This window comes from Lepidothrix coronata, unplaced genomic scaffold (genome assembly GCF_001604755.1).
Source record: "Lepidothrix coronata isolate B3197 unplaced genomic scaffold, Lepidothrix_coronata-1.0 Scaffold110, whole genome shotgun sequence".
NCBI classification, from domain to species: domain Eukaryota; kingdom Metazoa; phylum Chordata; class Aves; order Passeriformes; family Pipridae; genus Lepidothrix; species Lepidothrix coronata.
This window is the reverse complement of record NW_016690290.1, coordinates 330,951-342,854: the sequence shown is the minus strand read 5'-3', so window position 1 is coordinate 342,854 and position 11,904 is coordinate 330,951. Positions and strand designations below refer to the sequence as shown.

The 11,904-nt window shown below is 40.0% G+C and overlaps 1 protein-coding gene across 1 annotated transcript in view; it reads left to right on the top strand.

Moving 5' to 3' along the window:
- Positions 1 to 11,904, top strand: part of ESRP2 (epithelial splicing regulatory protein 2) — a 179,431-nt gene that overhangs the window by 53,688 nt on the left and 113,839 nt on the right. Inside the window, exon 6 of the mRNA XM_017824396.1 lies at positions 2,242 to 2,336. The gene's annotated coding sequence lies outside the window, so the exon portion shown is untranslated. The remainder of the gene's footprint in view (positions 1 to 2,241; positions 2,337 to 11,904) is intronic.

Below are 11,904 nucleotides of genomic sequence, written 5' to 3'. Positions count from 1 at the left end.
ATAGAAGGAATGAGCAAATGAGCATTATGAATACATTTAGGGAAAAAATAAAACAAAAGGGGAGGACCTGATAACAAGATAGGAAATTACAAATTAAAGATAAAAGATATAAAGATGAGAGAAAAGCATTCTTACACACCTGGAAGCAAGTAGTGCTTTGTAGAATCCTTAAGTAATGCAAAATTATCAATGAAACCTCATAATATATTAGAGCATGTAAGACTTTAAGCTAGCCTTATGCTTTGACATGTTTGTTATCAACCCTGGTGTAACATACCCAAAACCCATCCAAAAATGTGCTGCCTGTCATGTGTGATCTCCTACTTTCTTGAGAACCTGTTCCCATAGCAACATTTCTATCTCATTATAGCCTAGGTATGTAAGTATAGCAAATTAAATTTACATTTCTATGTGTGCTCATACCTTTTTTTTGCCTGAAAAACCCCCACACGTATTGTGTGGGTACTCAGATGGCAAACTGTATGTGTGTTTTGGAGCCCAGGATGCTTGGTTGGGATCTTTTCTCACCCAGAAATAAATAAGCACTAGAACTTAATAAGGAAATACATTTAAATAATATCCCAAGACTGGAAAACCTAAAACTATAAATTAATTTCGTAATTAGCCGTATATTTTTAAAGGTTTCAAAACATATTTTTGAAAAGAAAAAATGTTCTGTGGAAGTAGATTATGAATTTCAAACTTGAAATTCTGTCTGTTTCAGACTTACATTTAAGTTGCATATATATCGTACATCTTGAATTAGGAGTGTTGTGATAACCCAGCTGCAGCTTTGTACAGCTCGACATGTTGAATTGCTTTAGTGGAGAACTACTGGCCTGTGATCACACCTGTAAACATTCTGATTGTGCTTTTTTCTGGTCAGGGTTCCCTCAATAGTAGATGTAGAAACCATTGTCATTTTACTTAGATTAGAGAGTTAAATTGGGTATTTTAAAAAGTAATTACAGTGATTGGGTTATGGAGTCAGAATTCTAATGAGAGGTTTTTTTGTTACTGAGAATGCAAAGTGTGATTAACAATTCCTGGCTCAAATACTGGCTTGCAAAACTGGCAAGTTAGAAAGTAATAAAATAAAATACACAATAAGCTTAAAGGGCATAAACAACCTTCATACCAGCTCTCTTCCTTCGTTTATTAGTGGAAGTAGAATGGTAGTATGCAGTGGTAGGAAACGCTGGGTGGTGCAGCCACCTCATACTGGAATTCGCTTGGATACAGTGCAGCTTTTCCAGCTCTTTCAGAAAGCTACCGAGTGTTTTCAGGGAAGCAGAGCAGCTGCCCAGGAACTGAGTCTCAGTTTTACTATGCAGAGCAGACAGTTGTTTTTGAGCAGCTGAGGCAGAAAGAGTACTTTGTCTTCCCACAGGAGTACTTGGCTAATTGTTAATGTGCCTTTTAGGTGATCCTGTGCAACAGCTTTGGATGCTTTAAATGTTCCATACTTCATATAGAACTTTGAAATATGCTGTTTATTACATTTGTAGAAGGAAAGGATAGGATTACAAAATCATAGCATGTATGAATTTTCTAGGGCTTAAGGCTCTAACCATTACTGATTTCTGGTACAGTCATGCTAACACACATTTAGCAGATTAAGAGGCTCCCTCATTAGCACTCCTCTTACTCTTTTTCCCATCCTCAGTATTGTTTAAGGAACTGCCCTGGCATAAAGAAAATCAGCAAGAACAGGAAGCAACTGCCCTTTGCTTCCAGCTGCAGATGATGTGCTCACGTTCTGTGGGCACCTACAAGGCAGGAGTGTTGGCTTTGTGTACCTGCTGGGGAGAAGACAACTGGCGGGCAGATCTGGACCCAGCTGGGAACAAGGCTTTTCCTGGCTTTGTAACTAAAGGGTTTAACGGAGCTGGAACACTGTATTGACAGCCCTGTCAAATCCCAAATAGCTGCCCGGGTAGTTAGGGGGGTGTGCTGCAGCTCTATTGCTGGTGGAAGGAGTATTTCCTGGCACTTTGCTGGGGTTTCAGTATTGTGACACGTGCCCTGAAGGGCAGTTTTAGACTGCACCCAAACACTGTGCTTTAGTGCCAGCCATAGCAGCTGCTGATGTAATATTACTCTGTAATTTAGTGCTTTTCTTTGCAGTTAGGGAGAGAATAAGTTTTAAATGAATCTCCTTTCTCCAGAAAGAATTATTACTTGATCCAAAAGAATTATGTGGTGGTATTTAACTAGTGGTATAAATTCTTCTTTTTTCAGATATTGACAAAGAAAGAGAAAACATGAGATGGAACATATCAGAAATATTAATAAAGGAAGAGGAATTTACTGATGTGTTGCAAAACCTTTCCAAGGTAATTTATCAACATTTCCAAAAAATATGTAAATTGTCAACTGTAGTATGAGACTCCTTCTTTAACAGCTTATTTCCAGATTGAAGGAGTACAATGAACTTACTTTTAGATTCATAAATCCAACAGATTTTTAGTTATTGCAGTTGGGTCACAAACTGAAATATTCAAGGAAACACCGTTCTAAATATTATCCCAGATTTTTAAAAGGTTCATTTAGATTTAAAAGTGTGGTTAGTTTAAATTCTGCTCCTTTCTAGTGGCTTATTTTAAACAAAGATATGGTTGGCAGATTTTGTTGAAGTGTGATGCAACACACTTCAGTGGATGTTGGGAATTACCCTCATCTTTCTAGAATCTTTTTTGATCTAACATTGCCCTGAGCAACCAGGACTTAGGAGACTTTGTAAAGCACCTGATAGGAATGAACATTGGCAATTTTTTAAGTCATGCTGAGTCCAAGCACATCATGATCCTTACAGAAATTAAAATCTATATAGAGCAAATTGTAGTACTTAATATAAAGTTAACAGAACCTCCTGGACACTGTGAATTACTGTTACCTGCTGTTTGCCATTCTCTAGGCAGGATGTCTTAGAGCAGAAGTGTCTCAACAAATGTGTAGTACTGATTCAGAAAACACATGCTACAGGAAGTGGGGGTTTTTAACCTAAAAAGTCTGAACTCTCTTTCTAACTGCATGAAGCAGTTTACAATATAAGTTATTGGAAATAAATTACCTGATCCTCTGAATAATTTACTTTACCAACACAGAAAAACAAGTACATGTAAGTTGATTCTAGCAATTCATCAAGATACAGTTGTATGTCTAGGCAACATTTCCATAGAAATCTCTTTAATTGCCTTGCATTAAGGGAGTCTGTTCAACTATGGTAGAACAAAGTAAAACCAGAAAGCATGAATAATGCAGTATTGAGTATAACTTGTGGTTACACTTCAGCATTTTCCAGTTCTCAGTTTCTAGGGACATTAACATTTCAATCTGCTTACATTTTTGCATATGGCAACACTTGATTGATTAAAAATATACCAAGGCTCTAAACCACAGCATATTGCAGTGGAAACCAGGTTTAGTAGTCTGTGTGATGAATTCTCAGAATCAGGTGAAGTGTGCAGCATTAACTGAGAGATTTTTTTGTATTGCTTTTTTTCCTGTATTCAGGTAATGATGAAATATAAATGGTAGCATATGTAACAATGATAAATGCAGAAATAACTGATCCAAAGCTGCAAAACAGCGTTTCACACGTCAGCTTGTTCTGTAAATCTGCACAAATCACTTAACTCTGCATTCCTGCCTTGCTCAATCCAGCTGTGTGTGATGATAATGGAACTTGAGTGTCTTATGACTGACTGTAGGTGAAAACTGAACAAACTTTTACTGTATGAAGCAAAGAAGGGGGAAGAGCTCTCTGTTCACTCCAAAGGGAACAGGATGCCAGCCAGTGTTTGTGTGCTATTGAAATGCTAAACAGAGAGGAAGTCTTAGAGGAGCAGCTGAGGTCACTGTTCAGCCTGGAGGAGGCTGAGGGGAGACCTCACTGTGGTCTTCAATATCCTCCAAAGGGGCAGCAGAGGTACCAGTCTCTGCACTCTCATGACCAGGCACAGGCCCCTGAGCTCAGCTCACCTGCTCAGAGCATGGTGCTAACAAGGCAGGATCCCCCTGTGGGCCGTTCACCCAAGAGCTGGCCTTGATGACCCTTATGGATCCCTTTCAACTCAGAGTATTCTGTGATTCTAACTCGAGGAAATGGCATCAAGCTGAGTCACAGGAGGTTTAGGTTGGATACCAGGGAAAGGCTTTTCACCCAGAGGGTAGTTGGGCACTGGAACAGGCTCCCCTGGGAAGTGGTGACAGCACCAAACCTGCCAGAGTTCCAGAAGTGTTTCAGCAATGCTCTGAGGCACATGGTGGGATTGATGTGCAGGGCCAGAAGTTGGAGGCGATGATCCTCATGGGTCCGTTACAACTCAGCAAATTCTGTCATTCTATTTTCATTTACAATTTCATACATGAAAAGCTTGTCACCTGAATCATCTACCTCTGTGTCTAGCTGCATTAAGTACTTCAGACCTTTGGTTTAAAAAAGAGCAAGCTGTGCAGATTCAGATCAGGTAGATTATCTTGAGGTGTTTACCTTGCATTGTTTAATAATACTACCTTTCTAAACAAACAAACAAAAAGAAGTGCTACTGAATTCTAGGGTTGCATATCTAAGGGTTAGCAGACTTTCTGCAGGGAGGTGGCTGCATTGAATCAGCCCTGATCTGACAAGCATGTGTTGCTATGGCAATGGAGACTATGGAATGTGAACATGCTGCTTCAGCCATGTGACAAATACGAAGCCTAAGATCTCTGATACATATTTTTATTTTTTTAAAGCATGAGTCTGCTATACTTTTCTCATTAAAAATTTATAGCAATGAACCTTTTTCTTCCAATATTTTGAGTGATTGAAAGCTCACTTTGGCACTTCAAACTTGCCTATAGTGTATTTATAAATAAAACTGCTGAATAAAAAAAGGACAGTGTTTTACAGGCTGCGGGTTTATAGATGCTCCTATTAAATACTGGAAGCTTATTGTATGAACAGTTTCAATACAATTCTTTTTGTAACTGATGTTAGAAGACAGCGAAGTTGGCTTTACAGTAATGATGTTTGGTGTTAAAGTAGAAAAATCCAAGCATGTAAGCGGTGTTAACTGTCTATATGCAAGTCTATGTGCAATGAACTATTTCCACTTAGCTTGTTTGTCTTTCCTCCTTTACATATCATCAAGAATTCTCTGTTAAAAGACAAAGTATGACTTGAGTATTTGTAAACAAAGCACTAAAATTACCATAATGTAAATGAGAGATATACTTTAGGTTTTTACACCCTGCCAGCATTGCTGAACATGTCTATAAAGACAGAAAGTTTTGGACACTAGTCCTAAACAATATCTTTTCCCTGAAAATTGATGTAAACGTTCTTTGAGCATTTGAGTGTGTCCTCAAAGGTCTGTGTTAGGGACTGTGGTAGTTTAGTCTAGGCCTTCCTTGGTGACTAGTTTGTAACCAAGGAAGGGCCCATATTTCCCGGTATTCCCTACAATTTTTACGTAAGCCAGGGGTATAAGAAGAAAGGAGGAGAGGCCTTCGCTCTCCTTCCTTCCAGTGGCTCTGAGGCTATGGGTTCCCTGCTGTCAGCTCTGCCATGTGGGGAGTGAGGCCTGCTGAGGCCTGGCCGACCTTGGGGAGTGAGGCCTGCTGAGGCCTGGCCGACCTTGGGGAGTGAGGCCTGCTGAGGCCTGGCCGACCTTGGGGAGTGAGGCCTGCTGAGGCCTGGCCGACCTTGGGGAGTGAGGCCTGCTGAGGCCTGGCCGACCTTGGCAGGTGGAGGGTGCCAGTGCTCGTTCCAGTGCGACTTCTGTTGTCCCAAGGAGAGTAGTAAGATATTCCTTTACTAATTCTTTAGTTGCTAGATCTTGGGTTACTGATTGTGTATGTTTGATTTTGGTTTTGTTCCTTTCCCCTTCCCCCTTCCCTTTCCCTCTTCCTTTTGGAAATTGTATATAGTATTTCATCTGCAATATATGTAAATACATTTATTTTCATATAAGTTTGGCTAGTTTGGATCTTTCTAAACTAGTTTTTTTTTCCTTAGCACTGTGCTGGAGGTTTTTTTTGGTGTTGGGTCGGGGACTTGGCGGGGAGCCAAGTAAAACTTAGACAGGGACAAAAATGGATGGATTTTTGTGTCTGAATATCACAATCCCTTTTACATCCAACAGTATACTGCAAATAAATTGGATTTCAGTGGGCAGTTTTGCTTTGTAGCATTTCTGCAAGGTAGCTGTGCTTGATTCTGTGGAGCAGCTTGGCTCTTTGCAGTCTCAGAACTACGCGCTGCATTGTTTGCTCTGATAATGACATGAAATGCTCGTTATTTGTTTCCTTTTCCTTGCTATATCCTTTTTTGAGTTTATGACTACTCATTTCCCAAATGGTATGGAATTCTTTAACTGTATCCACATAAATCTCACCCCACAGCCACTTCCCCCATAGCATCACTGAGCAGTGAGCACCCACAAATACAATGTCCCCCACGTGCCCCAGGGGGAGGATGTGCCTCCAAGGGCCCAAGAGGGTCTAGGCAGATTTTCAGCTCTCACCAGAGCTGTATTTTATTAACCTCACCTTGTGTAATAAATCTTTGCCAGGTGGGTTAAAGATCACTTTTCCACAGGCGTTTTTGTAAACCCTCAAGTGCAAAGGCCATGGTGATATTGGTCACCATGAGCTTCTGGCAGAGCTGACACAGGACAACTGAAGTTTGCAAACAGGAGTTTGTTGTTGAACTGTAGCAAAATTGTGGTACATTTTTGGGAATCCTGGCTTATAACTGACAACTGCAAGCTAGGCTTGGAACTTGCACTGGCAGTTGGTTCATCATCTTTCAGCCAAATTTTACTTCTTAAATTTAAAGAGGAGGTGGGAGTAAAGACAGGTTTGCATTAAGAATGTAGCACTTCTATTCTGCCTTGAAATAACCCTGTGAAGTAAGAGTGCTTAGGAGGTAAAAACTGGAACAAGTAATTGAATACATAAATAAAGAGTAAGGAGAATTTTTCAAGTGATTCAGTACCTTCCTCTGTTCTAAAGTTTGCCCAAGCACTCCTACATACCACCTCCTGTGGTGCAGGACATTTTAATGTACTGTGGGAGGTTAGCATACAAATCCCTACTGACTGCACTTGTGCATGGCTTCCCACACACCTTTGGAAATAAGTTCCCTTATTTAGAAAAGTTAATGAGTGTTATAGCTGTGTCCCAAACGACAAGTGCAGTGGGTAGAAAATTACCCATTATGCTGATTTTTAATTAAATGGCATTTAATAATTTTTGACTTTGCTTCTGAGATAAGTTTGTGAACCAAGTGTGAGCAGTCAGTAACACAGAGGAGTGGCCTTGTGCTGAGGACTGGAAAGCTTGATGCTGCATCTTGAGACAAGTACCTTGCCCAGGGTTAAGCCACGATATTGGTGAAGTCAAATTTGCTCTGATGTTGAGTCACTGCTTGCACTGATGACAAACACAGAGCTTAGGAGAAAACCAGGAATCCTCTGCAATTCATAACTAATATAGTACAGATGACATGACAACACCAAGGAAGTAATTAACAGCTTATCAGTAGAAGTTTCTGACCAGTCTCTCAGCTTTCAATGACATGAATGCTTTAGGCTGCTTCACTCAGCACAATCCAACATTTGCTGAAGGCAGTCAGAGCTTCCCAGGCTGCTTTTGTGCAATGAGTTCCTGGTTCACAGCTGGAACTCAGAGCTGTTACAGTGAAACACATGGAATGTAAGGTCAGGTCTAAACCTTACAGCTCTTATTATTTATCACAACTTGGCTAATTCCAGCAGATAAAAATATGGCACTCCCTGTGTTCAACCTGCCACTTCTCTGCAAGAAAAAAGTTTTTATCGATCATGTGTTCATACATTTCTGAAAAGTCAGTAGGAGCCTGCCCATACCTTCTACTCATTAGTGAAACCAGACAAATCAGTTTAACTACTCAATTTACTAATAGGAGTACAGGAAATAGAAACAAACAATAAACTACAACAAATTAAATGGTTTACTGTATTGATTTGAAACAGTCAGGAAAAAATACTGACTGAACATACACTTAGCATTTACAAAAACTTTTCTGAAAGGAGTAAGTATCTTACTCTATTCCATTAATGTATCTCACTTCCTAAGGACTTGATGCTAAATATTTATTCCCAAGCCTCACATTAAGTCTAAGAAAACTTTTTCAAGTAGATTTGATCCCAAATTCTGGCTGCTTCATTGTACAGAAATAGGGTTACGTGTATCTAGCTGAAAAATTAAATACATTTTTAAATATGTAAATACCTAACAGAGGCTGGGGTAAAGAGTTACAGAAGTGGTATTTCTTCTTGTGCACTTCACTGTTTTGTGCTTCTGAAAAAATACTTGCTAATACTTGGTCATACTTGGACATACATCTGACAGGTCACTATTACCTTGAAAAAATAGAATTATTTCACAGATTAACAAAATTTGGTATTTTGTTTAGAAACAGATTAGTAAAAACTATCTCTAACTTTTGCTATGGATCAAGCCATTTCCTCACCTAAATTCTGTGAGATTTAAACACAAAAGGTATAAATTTTACTTTACAAATTGAATCCTTCTAGACTGAAAACAGAAATATGAAGTAGAGGTAATAGAACTTGTCTCCTGTTCTACTGTTAAGCTGCAGCAGAGACAATTTCTTGTTTAAATTAGGTGATACTCCTGTTCTAGAGAAATATCCTACTGTCATGTATGTTTATGTCCTTGTCTCAGTGGTAATAAACCAGTGATCCTCCTCAGAAAGTTAATAACAAAACCAGCTGAACAATGAAAAACATGATGACCTTGAATTTATTGCACAGGCTGGTCTGACCTGGGAGATGAAGTAAAGTGTTCTTAAAATGGAAGACATGAAAAAATGCCAAAATACAGCAAGGCACATGGCTCTTAGGTGAGCTCCCTGCCAGGAACCTGAGACATCCTCAGCACTGAAGCCCAGAGAGCAGAGCCAGGCAGGTTAATCACCAGGAGTACTGCAGGGGAGTGCTACATGACTTTTAGCTAGGTGGAGACAGCAAATATTTTGTCTCCTTTTCTCTTTCTCCACATGTAAATCCAGATTCTTTGCTGCTTCTCACCAGAAACATGCTCTTAAGGCAAATGATCTATACGTGCATTTTGTGCAAATATTTGATAACTTCAGGATTCCCAGACAGCTCCAGCCCTTCCTGTTCAGCAATCCAGATCAGTGTGCTGGCCAGCTGAGAGCCCAGGCAGCTTTCAGTCAGCATTTGCCAAGCACATTCTGCCATGGGAGAGTCAAACACCAGTGCCTGCAGGCCAGCCAGTTACCTGTTGTTTCCTCTGCCCTCACTGAGGCAGAATTTTCCTTCTGCTTTGATGAAGTAGATTTTAAAAGCAAACACAAATACATCATAGCCTGACAGACATCATTCTATCAGCCCAGCTTCCCACTTCCCCCTGCTGCCTTTGGACATTTCAGGTCTTTCTTTTCTCATTATCTGACATCCTTAAGCTCTGAGCTAATTGCTTTCTTTTCATAGGCACCCCTGCTAAGAAAACGTTGATTTCTTAAACTTAATTTGCCATTATTAAAGCATTTGGTGTCCCTCCAAAAAGAAGGTGTAAATCACATTTTATTGTTACTGATTTGCTTCTGTCTGTGTGGAAGATTTTCATGCAGTATTTGGGTTTGGAAGGTTTATTTTTGCTTAAGGTGCTGACATTTTGCTAACCATTTAAGCAAGGGAAAATAGCTTGGGCTCAGTGACAAAAACCTGATTGGAAAGGTTTGAATGGAAGGCAGGAAGGAGAATGTTCGTGTCACTGGATTAGGAGCCAAAACTGGACTAAGGGATTTTTTAATTGAATGTTTGCTGGTTTATCTTTTATGTTCATAGACTATTTTGGGTTGGAAGGGACCTTAAAGATCATCTAGTTCCAACTCCCCTGCCATGGGCAAGGACACCTTCAACTAGACCAGGTTGCCAGAGCCCCATCCAACCTGGCTCTGAACACTTCCAGGGATGAGACACCACAGCTTCTCTGGCAACCTGTGCCAGGGCCTCCCCACCCTCATGGTAAAGAATTTCTTCCTTATATCCAGTCCAAACCTACTGTCTTTCAGTTTGAAGCCATTCCCCCTTGTCCTGTCATGTCCTATGTCATATTTTACTTACATTTTTCTTCATTGTATCATAGTCTGGTATAAAAGTACTAAAGTATGTAATAGAAACATGGAAAACGTGAAGTAACATACTGCAAAATTTGCCAGTAGATGAAAAATCAAGGATGCATTATCTTCATATGGGATTAACTGCTTTGGAACCTGCAGTTGGCTCAGCAGATGAAATTCCTGACAAGGAACATGTTATGCAGAAGTGCATTCACTCACCCGGCCTTTCTCTCCAGTATTCTCTCCTCTGTCAAAGAGCAGCCTGCCCCCTCTGCCCTTACTCTAGCAAATGATCTGTTCTGGGGACTGAAGATGCTTTAATGACAAGAGCACTAACTCTGGAGTTAAAGGCACATGATTAGATTCCACCTAAAGGAATTTGAACAAACTACCTGTGTCTGAGTCTTATAAGGACAACAGTACTTGCCTTTTTCTAGAAACATCACAAGAAATACCACAAGAACTCAGGACTGAAGCAGTTACAACAGAAGTGAGGATTTCTCACGCATACCGGAGATTATATCATTCTCTGCTTTCTGATTTTACTGTCACTGAGACCTCTTTAACAATTCACTACACAATTCCACATTCCAAAGGTCCTTCCAGACCCCTGAACCGTGTAAAGCAGGGTTGGCCAATCCATGGTTTGGGACTTGCAGGTCCCTGTTTTGTATGCCCCGGTGATGTGGATAGGCAGGGACCCCTTATTACTGCCCTGGCCAGCCCTGTCTGCCAGATCTGCTCACACATTCCACTGTCATCTCTTAACATGCTCTAGGCATGACAGTATTTAGTCATGGTAAGTATTACTGAGATTTCCTGTATTCTACTTTCACCTTTTTCATACAGGTACAAAGACCCTGCTAGCACAGCTAAAACAATAGCCATGCTCCTGGCTCATCTTAACCTGCTTAATCTTTCTTTGATGACCTCAGACACAGCTCAATTACAAAAATACTAAGAGTTATGAGAATACTTGGTCTACAGGCACAGTATTTTCATGCAGTCAAATTTACCATCTGTCTTGATGACTTCACTCACATAAGGTGACATTTTTACTTATGCATGGAACTGCAGCTTGGTCAATAATTCTGCCTTTCCAGAAAGGTTACTAGGCATGAGTCAGTGGTTACAAGCAAAGTGAAAACTCTGAGGTACAAGAGTTGTCCACCGTTCCACAGTGCAATAAGAAAACAGAGCCAGCAGCATTTGCAGCACTTTTTTTTTTAAATACATGATCTCATTTGTACATCATAGTACTGTACACCAATCCACCCCAAGCAGTTGCAATGTCCAATTTTTGCTTTAATCTGAGCATGTAGAAGGGAGTGGATATATAATTCATGCCTCAGATTGTTTTACTCAAGATTTTGAATCAAGCTGAAGTTTCTTGCTTTTAATATCAGATAGAAAAAGTTTCTCCAAAAGCAGATTCTGCATATGTACAGTTGCTTCAGGACAGGAAATATTTTGTGGATATCAAACTCAGGTCTTTGTTTCCCTCTAATCCTATATTTCTCAGGTGCAGTTCCCACAGATGCCATTCAACATTGCAAAAAAACCCTCTGTAAGTTATATACTACTGCCCTCTACTGCATTGTTAATTTAGATCATAAAGCCATCCAAGTCACACTTCCTGTCAGGTTTGTGAGGCTTATTCATGTCATCAGTCAACCAGCCCACCTGTACAGCAAAGATATAAATAAAGTATTCAAAATTTTGGGGAAGAAAATCACAATATGTCTGAACCAGTAAGACTAAAA